We start from the raw sequence: 18,172 nt of genomic DNA on the forward strand, positions 1-18,172 counted from the left end.
GGGGACAACTGGACAGTGGTGTGGTGGGTTGGGATCCCCCCCACCTCCCCCCAAGCCCCTAGTGTCCTCCCCAAGAAACACATGATCAGGTACAATCATACCTTGGTTTTCAAATAGCTTAGTTCTTGAACGTTTTGGCTCCTGAACGCTGCAAACCCAGAAGTGACTGTTCTGGTTTGCAAACTATTTTTGGAAGCCGAACATCAAACGCGGCTTACACGGTTTCTGATTGGCTGCAGGAACTTCCTGCAGCCAATCAGAAGCAGCGTGTTGGTTTCCAAACATTTTGGAAGTCGAACAGACTTCCGGAACGGATTCCGTTCAACTTCCAAGCCACCTCACTGCCCCAGTCAATATGTACCCAAAGTTCCCTCCATCTGTCTACGTAGAGGCCGGAGAAATCCCATCTTGTATCTGTGGCTCTCACCACTGCCCCACTGGATCTTACTTCTGAGTAAGGTTGCATAGGATTTCAGCTTACATGTATTAAATTATTAAATGTATAATGTCAAGATGTTAAAGTGAAAAGGATGAGAGACGCTTTGTCTAGGAATAGCTCTCCCTGTGAAATCCTCTTGAGTTACTATGGTACATTTTTCACTCCTCTGCAAGTCATTCCCCCTACCTTAGTCATTTTCATTCCTAGAAGTGCAGGCATATAAACAAGACTTTTTGCTTTGAGCGCTTTAGGCTCTGATCCTCAAAGCACTGCTGGGAGCTCTGTTGACTTGACCTGTTCGTCGGTGATATTGTTGTTTCCATCCCTGATGTTTCAAAAATGGGGTTGCCACCTCTGATGGGAGAACAAGCAAGACGTTCTCTCAGAAAGCCAAAAACCTGTTTTTCAGGCCAGTGCCTCCAGCAAAACTGAGGGGAGAAAAGAGGCAGTGAAAAATATCAGGGATTGGTGGAACTTTTTCCAAAATAGGAAGTGTTAAATTTTGTGTGCATGTTAGTATTTTAAACTTCTCTTGCGCAAGCCGCAGAGCTGTCTGCTTTTGGCAATGAGGCCCTTGGCTGAGCCCAGACTGATATAATGTGGGACAATCCCGGCCCCAGGATGCTTTCCCCACACTTTATTGATTGAAGGACGTGATAACTTGTGGCTTCCTTTCGGTTTGTGGAAATATGTGAGCATTCAAAAATACATGGTTCGTAATTGTACAGTGTATATATTTTTAATTGCATACCAGCTCCCACTTGTCACTGGTAAAGGCGGCTTTGAAAAACACGACAAAGTTTAAGACAGTCAAGAGGCTGTTGGGAAAACTGAGGAAACAAATAAGTGTTGTGGCTTGCAGAAAATTGGTGCCAGAGTCTCATGAAGCAGACGTCCCATAAGCTCACTATCCACAGTGCCTCCTTGTTCAGGGGATCATAGTGTGCTGTGACTGGGCCACACAGTCCAGTGGAATCCAGTGACTGGGTCACAGCCACCTTTGTTAATGAGAACAGATCAATGGTTTGTAGGGCAAACGTTTAGCTGCATGACCACCACCAGTATTGCTGTGGTGTTTTCTGTGGCTGACGTAATGTGTGGATGACACGTATGAGTGGCTCCTCCTATGATTGTGCAGATGTATTTAAAGATGCCCGTTTACACACGTATGCTGTCCCATTTTCATATGCTTGCTGTGGAAAACAGTGTGCGTTGTTTTTATTAACACATCCTTCACCCTAAGGGGCAGGTCATAGCAATTAAAACACAACGTTAAAAACAGTTAAAAACAACTTGCAACACAAAAATAAGGTGGGTCCTAAAAACACTCAACTCAAGTGTCAAAAGCTGGGATAAAGAGGTGTGTCTTCAGTATTTGCCAAAAGCCGCGTAATCAAGATGTTGCAAATATGCTTGGAGCTACATTAAGAAGCTTCCCCACTTTAAATGCAATCCATGTTTTGTGTTTAAGGAGCCAAGTCCCGTCATTTAGGCTGCCTTGATATTATGTGACTACGTGTGGCCTGTAGCAGTTATGAACATTTCAATAAATATGTTATGTGGTGATGCAACGTGAAATGGGCTGAATTTACACCTTAATGATCTTTGCTTGATTCAGCTTCTGTGCTTATTTTAAGTCACATTAAAAGTAGCTTCTAGGGCTTAGAGAATGCATTGGCCTTCTCTTCTTTAGCTCTGCCTTCCAGGAGTGGGATTCAGCTTCCCTAATTCTTATTGCCAGAGATTGCAGTGGCCGTTGTTGAATTGATGCCACTTGCTTTGGTCTCCCCTTGTGATAAGGATAATATAATCCAAAAGCCTGGGGAGCAATCAGACTGCCTTTTAAAAAACTTTTGATTGCGGCATGGAAATTAAAATTGTCCATTAGCAAGGGAAGGTTATCGCTCTTTCCACCAGTTCTCTGGTTCCCCCCAGAGTGGTAGGGGGTTAATTTTGTGTGTGGAGGAGACCAGGAAGTGAAGGCTGTGTAGAAATTCTAAGGGAGTTAATGGCAGTTTGCACAAAAGCAGGCAGGGGTGTGTGTGTGTGTGTGTGTGTGTGTGTGTGTGTATAGAGCAGGTATGGGGAACCTGTTGCCCTCTGGATGCTGTTGCACTACAACTCCCATTAGCCTCAAGCCAGCATGGCCCATGATTAGGGATGATGGGAATTGTAGTTCACCAATATCTGAAGGGCTACTGGTTGCCCATCCCTGGTGCAGAGGATCTAGTTTCAAGTGGGGACTTGGGGGGACATTTGAGAGTTGCATCATAATTCATGAAATTCATTGCTGCAAGTTGTATAGGGGGTGGCACTGACTTTAAATTGTTTTTTTAGTATGATGGTTCCACGCTACCTCCAGGGCCAGAGGCAGCATGTCAGTGAATACTAGTTGCAGGGGAGCAAGAAAAGCAGGAGAGGGCTGTCACTTTTGAGCCCTGATGGCGAGCTTCCTTCCCAGGGACAATTTTTTGGGCATAGCTAGAAACAAGGTGATGGACTTAATGGACCTTTGGCCTGATCTGGCAGGACTCTTCTTACATTCTGATCCTAGAGATAGCAGTATCTTTTAATCGGAACTGATTTGTGAACCATAAATGTTCACCCTGTTTTAAAGCACCTTGAGTTTCATGAGATCTTGGGAGGGCTGCTTGTGGTCTTCCTTTAAGAACACAGATGTATTGGGTCCATTTCTCCCATGGCCTTTGCATTCCTATGGAAGCCAGTCCGTATACATGGCATTTGCTGGGCTTCACTTGGATTCCTGTGTGCACGTCTGCTTTTATTGGCTACTCTTGGCCCTTTGGTGCCTGAGTGAAAAAGAGGCCTGTGTCACACTCTTGAAAAATAGTTTCCCTTCCCTTTGTTTTGTTTCTGTTGGAAGACTTTCAGACATTTTTTCCCTCCCTCCCTCCCCCCTCCTTTTCTGCGGTTCAGCGAGACTCCGGTTATCTCACTGCTTCCAGCTTTCCCAGGCTAGCTCCTCCTTAGGCAATTAAAAACTTTTGCTACATTGTGGGGCTTGGAACTTTGAAGTGAAAAGTGGATCCAAGCTCTCTTGAAATTTGGCCCTTCCTTCACTGCAGGCACGTTGGCAAATCTGGAACAGGCTTCCAGCCAGAACAGAACAGGGTGGAAAGCTAGGGAGAGGAACCAGGCAGAGCGAAGTGCTTTATGCAGGGGCCAGGTAATAACTGAGGAGAAGAGGAAAAGCTTATCTCAGACTGAGACAGAGTTATTTTACTGGAACTTAAAATATGTCTTTCTGCGAAATGCAGCAGCAGTTTGTTCTCTGAAATGTTTAGAAGAGAGCTAAAAAGAACCAAACTGGTTGTCTTGTGATGCTGCTGTACTGCCAGGTTTGAGGGGACCCTGGAGAAGATGCCCTCCTGGTAACCTCCTCCCCATACTGTCATGGCTGTTTCCCTACCCTTCCACTGCACTGTCATGGCTACTCTCATTTGCCTCCAACTTTCTCATATTCTATGGAAGGGCAGCTCCAACGCAACCCTGCCTTCCATATCCATCCACCTCAACTCACTCTCATGGTCCTTACCTGGAGACCAGGCTGATGTGGTGAGTAGCACATCTTGCTTGGAGGAACCGTAGCAGTAGCTTACTGCTGGAGATGAGGGGGAAAGAAGGGAGAGATGCCTCCATCTCAGTGTAACCTGAGCATGGCCTTGCTTGGTGTTGGGCTACAGGTGGACTGAGAAGTATACAACCAAAATGGATCCCCCTCCATTTCAATCATTTCTCATGAGCCAGAGTGGCAGCGAACTCAGGCAGTTGGGCACCACCTTTTGGGGAATGGGGTCAATGAAAGCGAGGTTGCTGTTCCAAAGTCTTAAAAAATGATAAAGATAAAAATGATTAATGGCTGTGCCTCTTCACTATTATTATTATTATTATTACTATCACCATCATCATCAATTAAATTGCTACACACCTGGTATACAGCAATTTTGGTATGCTTCGAATCGGTAAGTGCACTTAACTAGAAGCAAACTTCCTTGGGATCAATGTAATGTGCCATGTAAAAACAAAACCTGGATTTTGTGAACCATATTGCAGCTGTTTCTATGCAGATTTTTGACCATGCATGGCAGGTTCAAGTCTAGACTTCTCTTGACTTTCTTGAGCATCCCATTCTTTTTCTGACCTTTCCAAACCAAGGCTGACAGTGGAGATGAACTGCTAATGAGAACAGTTCAGAATGGCTTGGGCCTTTGGGATATTGACTCCTCTAGCAGGGTTGTTATGGTAGGGACTGGTGAATGCTGCAGAGGCAAGCTGGGAAATGGGAGCAGAACCAGCTGGGCTGTAGCTGATCCCCTTCCTGTGCCCAGCATATGTCTGGTGGTTATCTATAAAGGAGGGCAAGCAACTGATATTTGGAAGGGGAACACAGTTGTAATAAATACGCTTTTTTCACTTGGGAATTGCCTGTATTTCATTTATAGCCAGCATTTCCTCCATGATGGAGCCGAAGATGGTGGTGTTGATAGGGTTCTTAGGTTGTTTCCCATCTGTGCTGTGACCAGATCTAAACCTGCTTAACTTCAGCAAGATGGTTGCATCATGTGCCTTCAGGCCATGCCCCTATTGACTGTAGTTGACGTCTTCCTGCTTATATATGTAGTGCTGCTGGTAGCTCTTTTTTTTTGCCCAGCTCAGTGATGTCAAGTCCCTTGTTTTACAATTTTTCCACATCTGCTAATTGCTAAATGGTATATTTGATGGCTGAGATGGTTTTTGAGTGCTGAGAAACCCCCACTCCCCCCCCCCCCGATAGAACCCATGGTAACCATAAACCTGGATTTTGTTAGGAAAAAGCAACTGCAGTATAAACAGCGTCTCTGAAATGCTAGCTAGAAACGTATACAGGCTTATAAAATACCACCACTCCATGGAGATGATTAATAAATATCCCTCAGGATGGTTGAGTTTTTGTTTTTTGTTTTGTTTGGGTAACTGCAGTGATTTTACTGGGATGGGAGTGATGGAAGGCCTAAAATATGTCCGTTTGTTGATCTGGGGTGGTGCGAGGCACTCAAAATCCTCACAGGGCCAAAAGAAATAATAGGCTAAGTTGCTTGAGCACAAAGAATGAGCCAGAGCATTCCTAAGACTGCCTCTCTCCCCCTCCCCCTCCGCACTTTTTACTTGTTCGCATCAAGAGCGACAGCCTGCAGGCGCTAGAAGAGGTTAATATCACAACTAGTTGAAATTCCATTGCCTGTGAGCATGAATGGAATGGCAGGGCCCTGTTCAGATTCCCAGCCTCCGCCATGCTGTGGGGATCTGACTTCTCCAGGGACAGCTTTGTGTTGTGGTGCTTCCTGAGATTTTCCTTGTTCCTTCACGATCTGATTCCAGACCCTGGAACTGTGCCAGATTATGCATCAGCCAAGCATGCCACTGAAAAAAGAAAGAAAGAAAGAAAGAAAGAAAGAAAGTGTGCAGGCACAGTTTGCCTCCCAGATCCCAAACCTTCAGTTCAAAAAGTAGATCTTGTTCTCCTGAAGGCCATTCTTCCTCTGAAGCAGGTGGCTTACAAGAAGTTTTCCCATTTGAACCATGCCACATGTAACCATTAATCGCTTGCCTTTAAAAGATGAGGAACAGCGATTTTCACCAAGGTCACCCATTTTTACCCCTTGTGCTGGTGGTATAAAACTGGCAGAGGGATTCCTCTAGCACAGCCTGCTGTGATATCTCTGCTGGTGTGTAAATTCACTATGTGGGCAGGATTGTGAACTCATCATTTTGCATTCTTTTGTGAGGGTTTTTGGTTGCAGTCCTATTCCGTCTGATAAGCATACCAAGGATGGAATCACATAAAATACCATTATACCATTTCATTTAATATTTAGTTATATTAAGATGATATTTGCACAGTTAAGGGGAATCTTGAGATGTAAGTAAGAAGTGCCCTTGAATAACTTATGTGAGGAAGCATGCCCCAGATAAGCAGGGCCTCTTTCACTGCTTATTTCTCTCATTTATTTCAAAATGCTATACCCTGCTTTGTCTTTATAAAGGCAGCTAACATGTAAGGAAAAAAAATTAACACACATGGACAAAATGCCGGCATTTTAAATGAAGCAAATAAACAAGGCCAACACAAAAAAATGCCAACATTTTAAATGAAGCAAATAAACAAGGCAAAACTGCAACACTCCTTTGTGTATATAGGCATGTACTGAATCCATAAACCTAGGCAGAGCTGCTTCACAACTAGCACAGTGACCTGGTAGACTAGTAAACAAGACCGTGTGGTTTGCATATGTATGCGTATGTATGCTTCAGTAGAAGACCCTGGCATTTCCTGCAGAGGCCAGCTAGGCAAAGAGGGGAGGTCATTTTGGAATAACAGCTGAATTAATAACGTAGGTAACCTCTTAGTGTACCTTAGTATAGAAAGAGAACCCCTCTGCTTCTAATCAGTGGAGGCACTGTTTTCCATTCTTTAAGCATGACCGGTGATGGTGATGCTTGCTAGCTGTTGTTCTGCCTTCCAGCCATCCTCCCTCCCTGCCCCCATTTTCTTTGTTGCATATTTGAAGGAACTGGAAATGACAGGAAGATGGTGATTGCTTCTGACAGATGTTTGGGGTATGATTTGTGTCACAAGGTGCCCAACGCTTGCCCTTGTTCTCCTGTCAGACTTCAGCAAAGCAAAGTCCTGTTGAAGGAAGGACCGGAGGATGGGGTGGGGAGGAATGCTGGCTCTGCCCTAGTTTGGAGACCGTACCCCGCTGCTAGAGAGGTTATAGCAGCCCAGCTGTTTGGCAAAAGGTCAAGGCTGAAGATGCTCGCAAAGGAGCCGGAGTGGAGGGTACATTCAGAGAGCAGGCTTGCTGTATGCCGTGCAGATTGCAGTGCCAAAAACTTCTTCCTGCACCACAGCTGCCTGTTTTTCATCTGCCGTCTTCCCAAGGGGCATTCAGGCAAGCTGCCTCTATAGATCGGCTGTGTGTGTATACATAGGTACAGCATGTCTTGGCAAGCATGCCCGATGCCTCATGAGATACAATCTCTTAGGGCATAGCCTGTACTGTATCTTAATGATTCCTTGCATTCTGCAGTCAGCTTTTGCCATTGCAGCTGAAATTTACTTAAGTATAATATAAAGCAGATTACTTATCTCATAGGACAACAAAGTATAAGGCATGAAGACAAAGCATCCCACCAAACCTAGTATCGGCTCTGAAATAAAATCTATAGTACATACCCAGTAAGTCTTTTAAGCCACAGGAAAATGATGATTCTTAAAATGACCAATGGCAGGAGCTTCTGCATGAATTGCCTAAATCTAGATGCTTCATATCTGTAATCTATACACATTTGCAAGATAGGCAAATGCAACCATTGCTTTAATTATCAGTTCATTCTTACTGGCCCAATAAAAACGTCACTTTCCCATGATATAAAACTACCCCTTGCTTAAAATGCTCTGCTATAAATATTCTGCAGTCTGTTGATGGCAGTGGTTGGAGGAGGAGCAAAGGAATATGGAAAGCAGGGGTCTATGTATGTGTTTGGCGGCAGAGGGAAATCAGGAGATCTGTGTTTATTTGGCTAGCACCCATTCATATTCAGACACCTTGGGAGACATATAGGATGGATACCTAGTCCATAGCCAAAATTCCCCATTATCTCAGTGATTTCTTATTCCTAGTTGTTTAACAGCAGCAACAGTGCTGGGTGGTGGTGGGAATCACTAGGAGTTGTTTTTTCTGTGCAGTGACTGTGAGTTGCATTCACAAATTCCTGGACTCATACTTTGTTTACCAAAGCCTGTATCTTTTGCTTCTGCTTGATGGATCTTAGGATTTCAGTAGAAAACAAAATAGATCGTGCAGGCCTTGAAGTCTTCTCACCTCCCGATTTTGAGGACAACAAGGGAGATCAAGTGGCTGGATGTCATGTTCCTGTTAAGTCCCATTATTTGTATGGCTTTTTCTCAATCTCATTTTTGTCTAAGTAGAATTATTCAAGTTTCCTGGATGCCATATACTTTTCCTTAAAAAACTGGAATTGGCAGTCTTGGTGTGTGAGTGCATATTTTTCAGTGCTGTGAGAGTTGGAACAGTCTAGTGGCTAGAGGTTTGAGTTTGGCTGTGGGAAACTTGGGATCAAATCCTTCTCTTAGCTAGAGACTGTAATGGTGCGCAGGCCTACAGCTGAAAAAGGTTGCTGACCCCTGATCTAGAAGGACTAGTGTGGCTGCCCAGCTATACTACTTCTGCTGTACCTTGGCTGCTAATGTGGTGCTTAGAAAGAATTTATTGGGAATAAGTGGATTTTAGGAAGCCACAAACCACTTATACAATTGAGAGCAGATCTAGCCAGCTTCTTGATTCACTGGGCCTGCTCTGTTCTCCAGACAACAATTTGGTAGGGTTGATATATCTTGAAAAGCAAAAAAGAGGACAGCCTGAGCTGCTGCCAGCCCAAGCTGGGCGAATGCGCGGAGCTGCCGCGATCATGCCTGCGCACCTCTTTTCCCAGCTCGGGCTGGCAGAGGCTGTGGCATGCAGAGCCACCTGCGCCGTCCGAGCCCGAGCTGCCCAAGCCAAAAAACCCACCAAAAATAAATAAACAAAGCCCCCCAAATCCTGGATATTTCCTTTAAAATGTAAATGTTGTCCTCCCCTCCCCCCCGGCAAAAGAGGACATGTCTGGGATTTCCCAGACGTATTGCAACGGGGTTTTAAAGAGTATTTTTTGCTGTGTGACTCAACCCTTTGGTGCAGTCCGTTTCCTTGCTACATAATAATACTAAGGGCATCACAGTTATGTGGTCAAGCATATTCTGTACTGATATTGACATTTATATGAAAAATTCCAAACAGACAAGTAACATTATACCACGAAATAGCTCCTATTTTATTTTCTTCTTACAAGTGAAATTGTGGAAATATTGGGCCTGATGATCCAGCCCAGAGGTAGCTCATCTCTGCATTAGGATATAAAGGTTGGAAGGTGAAGAGTTCAAGTATATTATGTGTACAAAAATCGACTTTAATTATTCACATTTTTTTAAAAAGGGTTTCTGTCTTGGTTGGAAGATTGAGGCCGTTCACCCGCACTGGACTTGCAAGAGATGGATTATTTATCATAAGTTAAAAATACACGTTGGGGCAGTTACTTCCCGTAGGAGGCATCCCCAAACTATTTAATACCGGGAATGGGAGCCTGTTGCGCTCCAGATCTTGTTGAACGACAACTCTCATCATCGCTGAACGTTGACTCTGCTGACTGATGGGAGTTAGAGAGCCAAATGTTCCCCGCCCCTGTGGCTAGCAACATCAAGTACAGAAACAATTTGGCGTTCAGCATTCTGGTACTGTATTTAAGCTGTTCATGAGGATAATAAACTTCTGCCTGATGAAGGGCAAGGCCTTCTTGGTGAAGCTGCAAGTGGGCTGAGATCGGTGCTGAGTCGCCTGGATCGGGTGAGAGAACTGAGGCTTGTTACTGAAGATTTCCAACTGAACATTTGTGTATAGAGGGAATAGTAGATACAATCTATAATATTAGAAAGAATAGTCTAGGAGCGGTGACATTTGTTAGGTTACTGAAGCCTCTCTGTGATAGAGTGGGGTGAGGGACATCTTCTTTGTCACAGCCTATTTTATTGGATCACCTTCCCTTCTCATGCTTTTTTTGTTCCTCCTCGCTGAGCATGGAAAGGGACACTGCTGATTTGCCTGTCCAGTCCCTCTTTCCGCCACCCCTTCCCCCAGCTCTGGCCTACGGAAACTCTGCAAGAGGCTTCGGGAATTAGGTAGGGAACACTAAAGGCAAAGTGGAGGAGAGGCTCTCTGCTGATGGCGTGACTAAAAGGTGAGAGGGTGAGTTCCTCTGGGAAGCTCTCGAAACTGCGGAATGTGTGGTTTTTTTACGCAGAGGGAAAAGATTTCAGTTCAGACCGAAACTGCAAGGAATTCTCTTGTCCAAACAGAATAGCTGTCAGTAGGAAAGTTCTTGTCAAACACCCTGGCTTTGTTCTCCACACACACACACACACACACACAGAGCTTTCTAACATGCCTCATATATTTCTTAACTTGTCTGTCAGAAGGAACTCTGGCAGATTGTTTATTTATTAAGACTTTTGTAGTAGGAAGATGAACATCCTGAAGACTCTCTCTCAGGGCTTGTTAACCAATAACTATATAGCTTGCCAATCAAATAAATAATAAAGATTTCAGAGGACCTCATAGTCTGTGGCTTGGCAGCTAATGAGACTGTGAGTTACAGTCCTTCTGTTGTCCTTGGATGAATTTATGTTGAGGGTAGAAACTGCACACTTATCTTTTTCCCTTTTACTGGGCCATGCTGCTGCCACTGGTGTAGCTGACTCATCTTACCAGATCAGTGATATTACTACTGGTCTGCCAATGAAAATAATTGATTAGTTATAATAATTAGCAGGTGCATATGCCCATATTACACTGATGTTGTTTGACTGTATGACCAAAGAAGTCCTAACAAACACAATACTTTCATGCTTAATAGATGAGCAGAGGGCCAGAGACTCTCCAGCTAGTCCGCCTTCTCTTGCAAATTTGTCCTGGGCTTAACCAGGGTGATGTTGACACTAACTTAAATCATAATTAATATTAAGCAAAGTTTGCTTTTAACCAGAATTTGAAATCTCGTTTAGTTGCCATAATGCACAAGAGTCTCAGGGAACCATCTGGTGAGGAAGAAAGCCTTTGGGTACTAGTTAATTTACTGCCATGTTATTAACAGAACCCTTATTTAAAGAGGCCTCTGGTCCTAATTTGAGGTGGTGTGCTATAAGTGTTGGTTGTTTTCTGCCCATTTCTCTCTCTCTCTCTGCCTGTGTGTGTTTATGTATGATTACCTGTGCTGTCTTCATTCAATATCTGTTCTCTTTTCAGTCTGGAGAGTCATTCCTTTCTTGCTGCCTCTTGTTAATCTAATGGGCCTCATTGTTTCTCTGATAATGTAGAAGATTAGGATACTTTACTGCATGCCCTTTTAAAATGCTGCAGAATGACTTTTCTTTCAACTCAAACAGTTTGTCTTTCCAAACCCTCCTCTCAAAACCTGTTGTTCATTACCTGGACTATAAAACTTTGCTTGTACTGGTGCTGCATTGTTTGATAAGCAGAAGCCCAAGGCCTCCATAAATCCAGCCATCTGACACCTCTGTTCCTGTTATCATTAGACCACAGGTGCTGTCTGTGGAGATGAGACTACAAGTTCCAGCATGCAATGCCATAGTAATAAGTCAAGATGGAGCACTGTATCCTAGTGGCCTTATATACTAAATTCTATATCAAGGTGGCATGTGAAGTGTCCATGAGTTGTGCTCTGTGGAATAACCACCATTGTGCGTCTTAGCAGGTGGTATAACCCTAGTCCATGCCTTGTGTCTTCTACTTCCTTCTTGCTGTTTCTAGGTCCCATTAATTAGCAGCGGGGAAAATGTGGCTGGACTACAATTCCCATCAGCCCCAACCAACATGACCAATAGTCAGGGGTGATGGGAATTGTAGTCCAGCATCATCTAGCGTGCCACTGTTCCCCATCCCTGCATTCAGTGGAAATAGCAATCTAACTTGTGATCATCACTTTGGGTGCTTCCAGACGGTGCTGTGCTTCTGAGACAGCTATGGAACCACATTGTGTGGTTGTCATGTCTATTGTGAATAGAACAATATTGATGGGAGCTAGTTCTTTGCAACAACGAACAATGTCCTCCACTCTTTCTGTTGCAGTACAGTGGTACCTCGGGTTACATACACTTCAGGTTACAGACGCTTCAGGTTACAGACTCCGCTAACCCAGAAATAGTACCTTGGGTTAAGAACTTTGCTTCAGGATGAGAACAGAAATTGTGCTCCGGCGGCGTGGCAGCAGCAGGAGGCCCCATTAGCTAAAGTGGTGCTTCACGTTAAGAACAGTTTCAGGTTAAGAACAGACCTCCGGAACGAATTAAGTACTTAACCTGAGGTACCACTGTAGTAGAAGCAGAAAGTGTGGATGCAACCTAAGTTTCTTTCAGAACAGTACCTTAGTTGTAATTGGCACAAACATCCAGTGAATCACAATCAATAATAATAATAATACATTTTATTTATACCCCTCCCTCCCCGGCAAGAGCTGGGCTCAGGGCAGCTAACACCAGTAAAATTACAGTAAAAACATAATAGGAAAAGAAACACCAATTTAAAATACAGGTTAAATGCAATTTAAAATGCAGCCTCATTTTAAAAGTAGCCCATAGATCAAAACCATAAGGCGAGGGAAACATAAAGATCAGACTGAGTCCAAACCAAAGGCATGTGCCCATTGTTTAGGTTTCTTTGGATCCTGGTTTGAGTCCATTCCCTGAAAATACTGATTCAGTTTGTTTCTGTCTGATAAGTCTGTAGATGGGCCATTTGGTTGACTGTGTTAATGAATTTACATGTAGGCAAGTATTTTCTGAATTGCTGGTTCCCTCACGAGCCAGACCCCTCCCCTACAATTTAAGTATGTTCTTAGACTTTTAGTTTTGGGGACTCATAAGTTACTCACAATGTATATTTTAAGCTTTTATTTCCCTGCCATGGAATATCTTGAAAAGACTTTTGAATTAATACTGTCATGCATTTAGATGTCATTAGTATCTGTAATGAAAAAACAAGTTATAGCAAGACTTGTGGTTAAATAAGCAGTGCCATAAGGAATATTATGTCTCTGGTAGATATCTGAAACAATCAGGCCTACTGTGACTTATCTTCACATGGAGCACAAGATAATAAAAACTTGTTGTGTTCCTGTTGAAAGTCTTGTTGTTAATGTGCTAGGTAGGCAAGTGTTGGAAGGTAGGTTGGACAATATGAAATCACATGCTTGTAATGAGTGGAGTTAAAACTTGGACATGGGGACAAGTTATTTTTACTAATTTTATTTAAAACAATAATATAAGAAAACCAAATATCTCTGAAATTGGGAGTGTCTTACAGGGCATAGAATCATAGAATCATAGAGTTGGAAGAGACCACAAGGGCCATCGAGTCCAACCCCCTGCGGTCTGTCTACATTTGACACCAGGCCAGCCTGTCAAGATACCTAGGAGTTTTCTGCATGACTTAATTTACACTAGAAAATCGGGACATTGAATTATTTTGTTCTTTTAAATGAGGAACACTGTTGTTTATATCAGAGGAATTATACTGCTTTGCTGATCTGAATTTTTAGTAGGCGTGTGGGTTTCTGAGTTACAAAGCAGGTTGACTTAAATTGTTTATTGGTAATTGTGTCTCTCTCTCTCTCTCTCTCTTAGTGCCTACTTATGCTTCTAGAAGACTAGGAGAAATGAGTAAAGCAGCTTTAGAGTTGCAGAGATGCTCAGAGATTAGGAAGCAGATGTGAAGCCCAAGGTTTCACTTATGGCTCATTTTCACGGCCTTTTTCTTCAGAGAGCTAGCGTGCTTCAATGTAGGCCTTGGAACCAGAAGGCTTTGAAATTACTTGCAGTTCAAACATATACTCATTAGTCATTTTGAACAGATCCTTCTCTCTACATCTTAACTCCCCATTTATCATATTGTAATGGCGCTAGTGACCCACATCACAAAATTGTTGTAAAGTTGGTTGGGATAGGTGTTATTAATAAGCATTTTGCACTCTAATGTACTATATTATTAATTAGTCGTTATGTACATATGTGACCTAAACATTGGTATCAGGAATAGCTAAGGTCATAGCATCATGTTCTTTTTCTTGCCTCTGTAATCAGAGTCCAGAAATGCTGCTCTCTGTCTCTGAAGTGATCACTCACCAGATTAAAAGTGACTTTCTGCATGCAGCGTGAAGATTTTTTTAATATTCAGAATATATGGTGGTGAGCTGGCTCCCTTCTATGCTTCATTGTGAAACTCTATGTGCAGAATTGTAAAGGAAGAGAGATCACACCCCTATGAAATCTTGTTTTTTATTATATCTTTGTTCAAAATAAGACATGGCTTTTCTATTGACCCTTTAACCCCTTGATCTTCATGTGAAGAAAAGATGAAGCCTAAGAATGTGCAACTGCTTAAATCCACCCCCTTTTACATTTGCTTCTATTCCTCCTGCTGGGTTATTACCCTTGCCTTTGCCACACACATACCTATATTTACAATGTAATATCCTTGTGCTGTGTACACTGATGGTGGAATAATAATAATAATAATAATAATAATAATAATGTGAATGTTAATTAAGCTGTTATCACCGTTGCACAGATGGGACAGATAAATCATTGTACAGTGTTAATGGATTATTTAATTTCTATACCGCTTGATATATTTAAAATATATCTAAGCAGTGTACAGAAAACAGAAGCAACAACAGACAACTGAAATGAAATATTACAAAAATACATCTAGAAATGTTACATTAATACAAATTTACTAATATATATGAATAAATACCAGTTCATTTTCCTTCTGACACACACCTTCCCTCTCAACCTCTGGGTTGTTGCCCAGAATCCAAACAAACGCTCAGCTCACCCACAAAAATCTCACAATGAGAAGAATTCTTGGATACAGCAGACATCACCCTAGTCTCTCATTCTAGACTTGCTGTTGATGGGCAGACATCAAAGTGGGTTCTACTTCCTCAGGCTGTCCACAGCTGTGTCCCATTCAGCTGCACTTTCCACACCTAGTTCCAGGTACAGCAGGTTTGTTGGGTTTCCTGGGGGTCCAGAGAATGGGAAAAGGGCTGCCTTCCACTCACAGCCCTTTCTTCACTCTCTGTCCTTTCTTCTCCCTCCAGTTGGGACCTTCATGGAGAACTTTGTTAGGTTGTCCAACGATGATGTTCATACTTCATCGTTTTGGGCTCTGTGTCCAGCAGTGTAACTAGACCTTCAAGTGTGGGGAATGTGTGGCCCTCAGAATGTCATTGGATTCCAGTTCTTATCAGCCCCATTCAGCATAGCCAATGCTCAGGGATGATAGGAGTTAGACCACAGGTTTCCGAACTCAGCTATAGACTTGTCTTGTAGGGCAAAGTGGAAAGAAAGCACAGAGAAAGCTCAGAGTTTAAAACCTGGTTGCTGTGTAAAGTGAAGGCTTTCTGGGAAATAATATATAATGAACTGAAAAAGGTATTTAAGTATACCTTCTCTAAGAAACCAGAGGCCTTTCTTCTGGGTATGGTGGGCCAAGGGGTGGTAAAGAAGGATCGAATATTCTTTATGTATGCCACAACAGCAGCAAGGATACTTCTCGCGAAGCACTGGAAAACTCAAGATCTACCCACACTGGAAGAATGGCAGATGCAACTGATGGACTATATGCAATTGGCTGAAATGACCGGCAGAATCCGAGATCTGGGAGAGGAGACGGTAGAAGAAGATTGGAAAAAATTTAAGATTTATTTGCAAAAATATTGCAAATTGTATGAATGCTAAGCAGGATGCTTGATCATAAACAATTTGGCACCATCAAAATAGATGAAGAGAAGTAGGAAGATAAGAAAATGTAAGAAAAAACAATTTTTATTTTGGACAAACAGTTGGATAAATTTAATTGATAATTAGACAGTGAGGATGGAAGTAAGGTGATAATTTGCTGGATAAAATTTTTTTTAACATGGAAGGTAGGGGCGGGAGATGTGAGGAGGTCACAAGAAGATAAGAAAGTATGTTATGTTTTGTTATAATTTTGTTTGATTATTATATTGTAACTTAAAAATTTCAATAAAATATTTATAAAAAAAAAAAAATAAAACCTGGTTGCTGTGGCATCTGAACATTGAAAATGTGTTTCTGAATCATAAATTGGAGCACATTTGAAAGAAAGGGAACAGAAAATACTTTTCAGACTAAATGGAAGGGTGAATCCCGCCCATTGTGATTTATCTATCAGTGGAAGCTCTGCTCAAGGACTTCTGCTTGCACAATGGGGCTTCCCCAATTCCTGCCAGTGTGCCCTCCCAAAGGCTCTCAGTGGGCCAAGAGAACCCCCAGAACAGTACATGGAAGGTGGAGGGGGGTCATTCCATTTGGTAAGCTGAAAAGGTTGCACTGACATAACGATTGGAAGAATTGTTGGAACCCCCCCCCCCAAATTCTAAATCTATTACAGTCTTGCCAAGGTTTTGAATTGAAAATGTTTTGTAACTGATGGCGCCTCACTTTGCTAATTAAAATAGTTTTCAGAGATCTTACACTGGTACCTCCCAATTGGTATTATCTGAGAAACCAGTACATTTGTTTATGCCACTGCAAATTTCATAGTATTGTTAATGAGTGCGAGCCAAATCTACGATTGCCAAATCCATAGCTAGATTTCAACCAGCCTTTGAAACCTGCTTCTAACTAGGGCTTCCAGTACTGGTTTAGTGCAGATATAATGCAGGGAAAGGGAGGAGTTGAAGTGGAACAGGGAAGGAGGGTTGTGCAAGGTGGGGTGGGGTGGGCTCCAGTCTGAGGGGCACTTCAGATCTCTTAACCATGGTCAAGAGACTGGAAAACATTACATCTGCACTGAACTATTCAGTGCTGCTTCAAAAATCACAAGACATCCTGACTTTTTTTGGCTTCTGTTGACTCTAAAGAGGGAGGAGCAGCCTTCTCCACCACCTTTACTAGAAAGTGATTGGGATTCAGGCAAGCGGCTTTACAATGAAAGGCTCTTTTGAAGTTTGTGTGCGTTGGCTGCAGCCAGCCAGGCAGAGGTTCCAGCCCAGTGTAGTTCACAGAGCAGCTGTGACCAGAGTTTGAAACAATAAGGGTCTCTTGGCCACTTTTAAAGGTGGAGCTGTTAGCAAATTTCCTTTCCAGCTTGGGATAAAAGGGGGATGATTTGGATCTGTCGGCAATGCGGCTGTTAGGCCAGATTTCCAGCTGATGTCAAGTTTCCTGCTGCACATATGTGAGTCAAGCAAAGGTACATACCGACAAACATTCTCAAGGCAGCTGGCAGCCTTTAGTGCTTTTGGGTTTTTTTTACATTGCTTTCCTCTGCCTCTGGACTTGCCACTGCGTTGCATTGTATTGTTGCTGTCTGAATCATTGCAGAGGAGACCTCCCTCCTCCTCGCTCCCCCTTAGGAAGTTTGGCACTGTTTATTTTTTTTGTCCGGTTAGAATAATGGAATGTATTTTTAGGCCTCTTTGCCTTGCTCTCTGAATCGGCATTAACATGCTGAGTGGGGCTGCTCCAGGCGAACTTTTATTTATCCCCCCCCCTTTTTTGGGGGGGGGAGAAATATATAACGCAGTTCATTTCAAACCTGGGCTAAGCTCCAAGGCGTCTGCCTAGAGAGTTTGCGAAGTCCTGTAACCATGGTGGCCATGTTTGTGTAAGAGAATTCACTTCCTGTTGGCAAGCACACTCTGCTAGCTGGCGATTGGGAATGATGCTTCCTGCGTTAAGCATAGCTGGGTGGGGGGAGGCAATGACTGCTGAAGGCCATGCTAGCCAGTAGGTGTTTTGCCAGGTTCAGATTGTCATGCTCAAGGTGGAATAAGGCGGCTGTTTCTTTCTGGGTGGTGCCTACCTCCATCTTCTTCTTTTAAGTTTGCAAACCTTTTAGAACTGGGACTGGCATGCCAGTCCTGTGCATGATACACAGTGAGGGAGAAGCCAGTGATTGGGGTGGAGGGGGGACAGTGACTGAGGACTGGTCCACATACATGTGCCCAGTAGAATTAAGACTGGGGTTGTGGTTTCGGATTTTGCTCTCCAGCCTTTGACACAAGAAT

The 18,172-nt window shown here is 43.1% G+C and overlaps 1 protein-coding gene and 1 long non-coding RNA gene across 5 annotated transcripts in view; one reads left to right on the forward strand and one right to left on the reverse strand.

Annotated features, from left to right (window-relative positions):
* The window catches only part of PLXNA1 (plexin A1), a 299,658-nt gene that overhangs the window by 13,611 nt on the left and 267,875 nt on the right, over window positions 1-18,172 (forward strand). The gene's annotated exons all lie outside the window — the stretch shown is intronic.
* Window positions 10,284-11,647, reverse strand: LOC308465646. The gene is made up of 3 exons (XR_013980526.1): window positions 11,542-11,647; window positions 11,322-11,417; window positions 10,284-10,845 (listed from the first exon to the last, which is right to left on the reverse strand). It is a non-coding gene; the product is annotated as an uncharacterized lncRNA (long non-coding RNA).

Source organism: Podarcis pityusensis (assembly GCF_964106645.2).
Source record: "Podarcis pityusensis genome assembly, chromosome: 2".
Classification (NCBI taxonomy): domain Eukaryota; kingdom Metazoa; phylum Chordata; class Lepidosauria; order Squamata; family Lacertidae; genus Podarcis; species Podarcis pityusensis.